Source organism: Macaca mulatta, chromosome 13, assembly GCF_049350105.2.
Source record: "Macaca mulatta isolate MMU2019108-1 chromosome 13, T2T-MMU8v2.0, whole genome shotgun sequence".
Classification (NCBI taxonomy): domain Eukaryota; kingdom Metazoa; phylum Chordata; class Mammalia; order Primates; family Cercopithecidae; genus Macaca; species Macaca mulatta.
This window is the reverse complement of record NC_133418.1, coordinates 17990607-17998772: the sequence shown is the minus strand read 5'-3', so window position 1 is coordinate 17998772 and position 8166 is coordinate 17990607.

Sequence of the window (8166 nt, the reverse complement as noted above, 5' to 3'; positions counted from 1 at the left end):
ACAGTAAAATCCACAAGACAGGGAGGCCTTGTCTCACTCATCTTCAAACTCCCAGGGTCACCCTGGTAGGTAAAGGGGACTCAAATGTCTTCTGAAGGAAGCCACTGGTTAGCTGCCGAGTTAAAGGGCCTCTGAAATTCAGAGTTCTGCATAGCAGTCCAGCACACTTTATTATGAATGACCCCAACCACGGCAGAAGTGGCCGTGGAACCAGTGCTAACCAATTCAGGTTTGTTCACTGTTTCTCAGTTCATTATCACACCTCATTCTCACAGAGCAGCCGCGCACAGATCCTCAGACGTCTACACAGAGTGGGCCGATGGGGCCGAGTCACGTCAACGTCCTGTTGCAGACTGGGAGACACCGGTCAGACACGGACCCAGGCAGAGCACAGATCTCGCGTTAAATTGGCTCCATGTAAACAGCACTCCCTGCCAGGCCCTTTCCTATCCGCACAGCTTCTACAAATTCAACTCTCGCACCTGACACCTAAGAATACTGCACACCCCCATGTGAACCCCCCATTTACCTCCCAAATGACCTGGCATGGCCGAGTACAAAAAATTTCAACATAAGGGAACTGGAGGGCATGTGCGGCTTTCTCGAGTCCCTCCTGCCTCCTAATGGGTGGGCCCAATGCTTCACACCCCGAGTGAAGGGCGGGTCCCTTCGGCCCCCCGGCTTTGACCTGGAGCTAATCAGCATTAACTAATTTCACTTTCCAGGACCAACTTCAAAGGCCTGCAAAGCCAGAGAAGGGAGAGGAGATGGAACACGCCCTCACCTCAGACCTGCTGCAAGCACGTACTTCTCAGATGCGTCCCAAGGTGCACAGCGTGTCCGTTGCCTGTTTCACATGCATCGACCTGCAGGTCTTCTATATGACATCAGCATCCTGGGCACTGGAAACAAGAGGAATAATGGCAAGTCCCCTCTGCAGCAAAGGTGAGGAAAAGGGACCCAACACAATGGAACTGTCCTTTTTCTGACAGTCTCAAAACAGAAGGAAAATACTGTACAGCCAACTTCCCCTCACACAGGTTTATTTACCTGTGACTCAGAGGCCATGACACACAACTTCAGGTTCTCACCGATTCCTATTTTCCCCATCCAGGAAGCCTTTGTTTTTAATATCGTACGAAGTTGCCATTTTGTAGCCCAAAAACAGCAAATATTGGCAGTTTCCTACAGTTCAACCGAATAAAATATGATCATGGCCTTTAGTGAAACCATGAAGAAAAGGTGGATATCTCAATATGTGTTTCCAGACGGGCTTTGTTCCTGAAGCACTAACTCTGTTCACTCAGGATTTTAGACACTGAAGAATAAACATCAATATCCCACCAAGAAAACCAAAAGGATGAAATAATTTTGCATCTACCTTGGAGCCATTTTAGGACAAGGCAGGACACAAACTTTTAAAAAGCTGCAGTTGTCCCTCTGTATACACAGGGACATGGATTCCAGAACACCCCCCGAGTTTACCCAATTCTATGTATCCACAGGACCCGCGGCCACCCTATGGAACCGCATGTAGGAAACGTCGGCCCTCCACAAAGCCAGGTTTTTTCAGTAAGGGTTGGTTGGAAAATAATTACCATAAGTGATCCTTCGAAGCTCAAAACCTATGTTGTTCAGGGTCAGCTGCATTTACTACTTGTGTCATATCTGAGGCCTGAAAGCCATCATTCTCGATACCTTAACGTGATGGTTAACAAACTAACTGTTCTGATTAGAAAGAGGAAAAAGCTTATTTTTAAGCTGACAATGAGAGTGGATGTGCTACGGTGAATGGAGAACAGACCTAAGCAAGCACCAAGGCTGGGGTGACTGCCTGTGCTCAGACGCACCAGGGCGTGTTCCTCCATCTCCCTCTGCTGAAAGGGGTAACGGCTTCTCCCCCACGAGTAAAGGGCCTTTTTTAAATATTCACACGAGAAGTGCTATGAAAAGCTGAAAGGTCACAGATAACATTTTTAAAAATAAACATTAACGTAAGCATTTAACAAGCCCATTATGATTAAAAAAAAAAAAGGTATTAAGTTCTTGGGTGTGGTGGCTCATGGCCGTAATCCCAGCAGTTTGGGTGACCGAGGTGGGTGCATCACCTGAGGTCAAGAGTTTAAGACCAACCTGGCCAACATGGTGAAACCCCGTCTCTAACGAAAATATGAAAATTAGCCAGGCATGGTGGCAGACGCCTATAGCCCCAGTTACTTGGGAGGCTGAGGGAGGAGAATCACTTCAACCCGGGAGGGAGAGTTTGCAATCAGCCAAGATCATGTCATTGCACTTCAGCCTGGGCATTGAGTGTGAAACTCCATCCCAAAAAGAAAAAGAAAAAGTATAAAGTTTTCCTTCTAATGAACCTATCATTCAGCCACCGAGGTATACTATAGCTACTTATTCAACCATGAGATACACCACAGGAGATATAGGCGAACAGGACACAGTTCTTCTCTGAAAGAAGGCTGCACCCTCAACAGAAGGGAGGCACACCCTCCGAATGGAATCGGCATAGGGAACAGATGCTGCTGCAGGTGGAACTGGCTGCACAGAGCACCCGCTCAAGTGTCTGAGAAACAAGGAGCCGTTGATGCCAACACCTTCCATACCTGAGCTGGGGTAGTGGGGAGCCTGTCATCACCACCACCACCACCCGGACAAAGAGCCCCAGAACCACACAACGAGCTTACAAACTCACCGAGACGATGACCGAGCAATGTGTGTGGAGTGATGCGAACACGCAGACGTCAGGGCCACGCGCAGCGTTGGTTTTGTGCATCAACCTGAGCGTGCCCGGGGTGCCCAGATGGCTGGTTCTGCATTATTTCTGTGTGAGATGCATGTTTGCCTCTGGACTGAGTGGACACCCATCTTCGCTGATGTGGGGGACACCACCCCATCCACCCAGGGCCCGAGTAAAACAGCAAGGCGGGGAAAACTGGGTTCACTCCACCTGTCTGGCTGATGGGCCAGTGACATTTGTCTTCTGCAGCCCGTGCTCCTGGGTCTCAGCTCCTCAGACCCGGGTGGGATCTGCACCCTCCGCTTCTCAAGTCTTCAAGCCACACCCTCCCAGGACTCTAGCTTGCAGGCTGTGGGTCCTGGGGCTTCTTGGACTCCGTACCCCTGCAACAGCCCTCCCGCTGGAGACACATGCACACCTGGCTGGCTGTCTCTCTGGAGAGCCCTGACCAGAAGCCGCCCCTAAAAGTGGTCTTCAGAGTTTCTTTCTAGCCCTAAGATCCTAGCGCCCCTCCTACAATTCTAGGCGGAAAGGTGAACGGAGACCAATGGACAGAGTTGTGTGTGAGGACACGCCAGGCAGCAGCACTGGGCAGGAGGGCACTAACGCTCACTAAACAAAAAATCAATGTTGCTTGCCACAAAAATGAGAATCGTCAAGATTTCTTCAAACAGAAATGAGTTTGTTTCATGATTTGCTCTTAATACATAAGAAAGCATAAAAGTAGGCCTATTAACAATTACGTAAATCTTTAGAGGCCCTTGAACTACTTCTGTCCCTTTGTGTTTTTATACAAAATAAGCCTGAGGTTAAAGAGAATATCATCACTGGCCACAGCTGGGGCCACGCGAGGACACAGCTTATACCCCCTGAAGTCCCTGGGTGCCCCGAGTCCTTCCCTTGCTATTTATGGAAATATGGGAGAAACCAGGAGGTCTGAGCATGGACCTGGCCATGCTCCCAGGGGCCGAGGAAAGCACCCATCTGTCCAGTCTTCCCTCCACCCCGCGGTTCCCTCCTACCCAGCCACTTGGGCTGACGTGGCTCATGCACTCAGCAGCGCCATCATTAAACGTTTAGCTTCGCATCACGAGGGCCTCCTCTGACCACTCCTGAACCTACAGTCAGCACTAGTCTACAGGACACGCGTGGACAAGGTTGATGGATCACGGCCTCCAACGAAGAAGATGCCAGGCAAGGAGTCGGAGAGCCGGGGATGGAGCAATACTCACCCACGGAGGCGAAGGCCAAAGCGGCCACCACCGAGGACCTCCCTTCCTACCCTGAGGGCAGCTCACCCAGGGAAACGAAGGCCGACACCGCCCACCACTGAGGGCCTCAAGGGCTCTCCCCACCCTGAAGGCGGCTGCGGTCACATTTCTCATCGCACCAAGAGACCCTTGTATTGAGCACAAACCTTTTCAACCTTCAAATCAATAAGGAATCACAACACGGACATTCCCTCAATCCAAATGGCCAGCCCACAAAACAGACATGCAATCATACACATTTCCTGTGGGAAAATCAGTCAGTCCCTGGGGCCTTGCGCCAGGGGTGGGGGAGCAACATGAGGAGATGCCGCAGCCCCAGCCTGGCTCTTCCCTCTACAGCTCCTTTTCCCTTCTCTTCCCACCGCCCCTTCCCACCCTCTCCTAGCCTCAGAGGCTCCTTCCTCAAATTCTTTCCCCTTGATGAAGTCATTCATGCCCAAAATACAAGGCAAAGTCATGGGGGCTCAAGAGAAAATCCATACCGTGGCTCGCGTTTTAGATTCTCATAAGTTTGAGAATAACCAAGCAAGAATCTTTGGCATCTGAATGTGGTCTGAATGCATCTGAGCTCAATGTCCGGCACTGGCCCGGAGTGGATCATGGGTGTCTCGGACATCTTCGTAACTCTACACCAATTATTTTGAAACACCCTAGCAGAATAGAACCATGTGAATAGCTACTTCTCAGTTAAAATTAGGAAAAGACTCCAAAAGTTGCCCTCAAGGAACATCCTTCCCACGAGGAGTTTCTGCGAGGAGTTTCTGCATCGGGCCCTTCAGGCACAGACAAGGCCCCCGGGCCCAACTTCCTCATCCCTGCATTATAAAGCAACAAAGACGGTGGGGAATAAAGCAAGTGAAGGAGTCAGTCCCGCACAAAACGGGCTCCAGAAGCCACAGCCACTCTCCCAGTGTGGGAGCCAAGTTCAGAGACCTGGAAACACCAGCATTCCCAGGGAGGAGGGCAGAACAAGTCATTTCCCCCTAGTTTAGGGAGACACCACCCCACGTCCTCCGGCCTTAATAGAAGAGAGACTTCACATAAATGATTTCAATGACTCCACCACACACAGAAAGTGGGCTAAGGGCTAACACACCCATTCAAATGCCTGGCAAAAACACATTAAATGAACACACAGATAAACAAGGTTCTCCTGTTATCCACGAAATATTCAGAAACAAATCCAGTGAGCAATCTCTTTGCAATCAAAAGACCAATTCAGAGGTGCAGATTAAAAAGAAACATACAACTGAACCATTAATACACACCAAGAACCACGTTCCAAGGAAGTGTTATCACATCACCACCTCCAAGCTGCAGGAAGAAGCACTGGCCATGGACCAGCTGTTCACTCGTGGGTCAGTGAACGAATGGCAGTGCTGTCCAGGACAATGATGAGATATTAACCTGAAAAGGGCAAAATGGCAGAGGCTGGAGGGACCTTCCAGGTAACCCGGCCCCTCAGTGGACAGAGGACCCCCGTAGGGCCACAGAGCCCAGAGCCCCAGTGTGTTCGGGGCAAGCACTCAACTGCAACCCTGATGATGCCCGAACGCCTTCTGCCCTTCTGCATCTCTGCCCCACTAACAGGGAATCCATAAATGCTAAGGAAATGTAATGCATTTCACAATACCTATAGATTTTTAGCAAATTAAAGATAAACAGTGACAAACTTTGAGAATTAACCAAAATATAGTTCCAGTGAATGCCCAAACTCAAAGCTAGTCTCCAAGAGGTGATAAGCTGTGTGTGGTGGTTAACGCCTGTAGATCCCAGCAGTTGGGGAGGCTGAGGCAAGAGAATCACTTGAGCCTAGAAGGTTGAGGGTGCAGTGAGCTGTCATTGTACTACTGCACCCAACCTGAGAAACAGAGTGAGACTGTCAAAAACAAACAAACAAAAACAAATTAAAGGAGTTCAGATGAATTCGCCCATACCCTTTAAATTTTCATTTGGGTACATGGGGTGATCGAGTTCCTTTTTCCCTTGCAATAAATGAATAATCTAATAATTAAATATAATCTAACAATTACATGGGGAAATTTAATTATTTTCCCATTTCATTATTTCCTATCTCAGGGAAAAAGTTAAAATTATTCCCTGTTTCAGGGAAAAAGCTAAAAATCATTTTAAACCTTCCTTCCACAAAACAGTATACTCAGTCATCTCTATCTGCTTGATCATGTGGAATTCAGCTTCACATGTCTACAATACAGTTTTTGTTAAACAGCGTTTATGTAGACAGGCAAGAGAAAGAAACATTTTGTCTATGTAGAAGCAGCAGAAGATACGTTTTAACAGAAAAGGGAGAAGATACCACCGTGTGAATCTGGAAATTCTGTCATCTTGCCCTCACACACAGAAAACACCCAAGCACGTGCCTAATGTCCAACAGGAGCACAGAAAGGACAGGGGTCCCTCCAGTTGTTTAATGACCAGCCCCCACATGTCACCGCCACATAACAAAATCCACACGGCAACTTCAGCACGTTTCATTCACGATTCCATGGAAATCAGGCTGAAGAACATACAGATGTTTTGCCCACATTTAAAAATCCAAGTGTGGGACTCATAGAAATAAAACACATTATGGGTTCACTTAACTTTTCCAAATTTTTACTTGGAGAAACCTATAAAGTACTTGTCAGTTACATCCTTAAGTTTTTCAATAATTTTTATATGCAAAGGTCAGGCAAGACTTGTAAAGAGGTACACACATACGGCCCGGTGCGGTGGCTCACAACTATAATCCCAGCACTTTGGGAGGCCGAGGTGGGCAGATCACGAGGTCAGGAAACCGAGACCATCCTGGCTTACACGGTGAAACCCCATCTCTACTAAAAATACAATTAGCCAGGCGTGGTGGCGGGTGCCTGTAGTCCCAGCTACTCGGGAGGCTGAGGCTGGAGAATGGCATGAACCCGGGAGGCAGAGCTTGCAGTGAGCTGAGATCGTACCACCGCACTCCAGCCTGGGTGACAGAGGGAAACTGTCTCAAAAAAAAAAAAAAAAAAAAAAGGAGGTACACACACACATCCACATTCTTCTCTCAGGGAGACGGGCCCTTTTTTAAGATTCCACATGTAAATGTGGTTGTCACCCTGCCTTTGAGAGGATGGGCTGTGTTTTAAGGGTGAACACACTTTCCTCCATGCACCAAGGATGCACCATGGGGGACAATGCTGCCACCGCCTGCCCAGTCTCTGCTCAGGGTGGGGCAAAGGGAGCTCATTTGTCTCCCGTGTACACCATCAAAAAAAAAAAAAAAAAAAAAGAAAAAAGATTTTGCTGCTTCATACTAGTAAAGTGGGCAGATTCTACATGCCAACTCTTATTCAAAGGTCGCCTAACACTGACTCAGGAACTCTGGCCCTGATGTGCTTGGAGTTTTAATGCTAACAGTGTTAAAGACCACTCCCCCAGGAGCTCTGAACAAGTACTCCAGGTATACACTGAACAAGACCACACACTCTCTGACCGAAATCTAACTTCCCAGACCCAAACTACAGAACCACAGAAGACACTGCTTCTGTCCAACTTTGTGTTCTGCCGTCGTTTGTGTCCATTATTTCGTACAAACCATCTCATTAGAATTTAGGGCACACAAAAGGCCGATACAACAGGGTTACTTTTCAAAGGTTTGGAGGTGAAGAACAGATACAATGCATTAACTTCCTATTGCTGCTGCAACAAATTACCACAAATGCAAACCTCCTCTCAGCCCTGGAAGTCAGGAGTCCCAGGGCTGAAGTCAAGGGGTCAGTAGGTTGTGTTCCTGCCTGGAGTCTCCCAACTCATAGAGGCCACCATGCAGCTTGGCTCACAGCCCAACACCCCTTCTCCCACTGCCCCGGCCTCAGCCCTGCACCCCTCAGGCCCCTGTCCCACCCTTGGCCCCATGCCTCTCTGGCCCCCACCCCACACCCGCCCTCAGCCCCACAGCCCTCTGGCCTCTATCTCATCCTCAGGTCTCCTCCTCTGAGATGGACGACTGGACCCTAGACGGAGGGATGAACATTCTGAACAGAATCAACGTAACTCAACATTTGAGTCGGAGAGGCCAAGCAATAAGACTTTCAAAAAAGCTACCAAAAAGTATGTACCGTGCCTGTAGTTCACAGCTGAGCGTGGCGTCATGAGTACGAG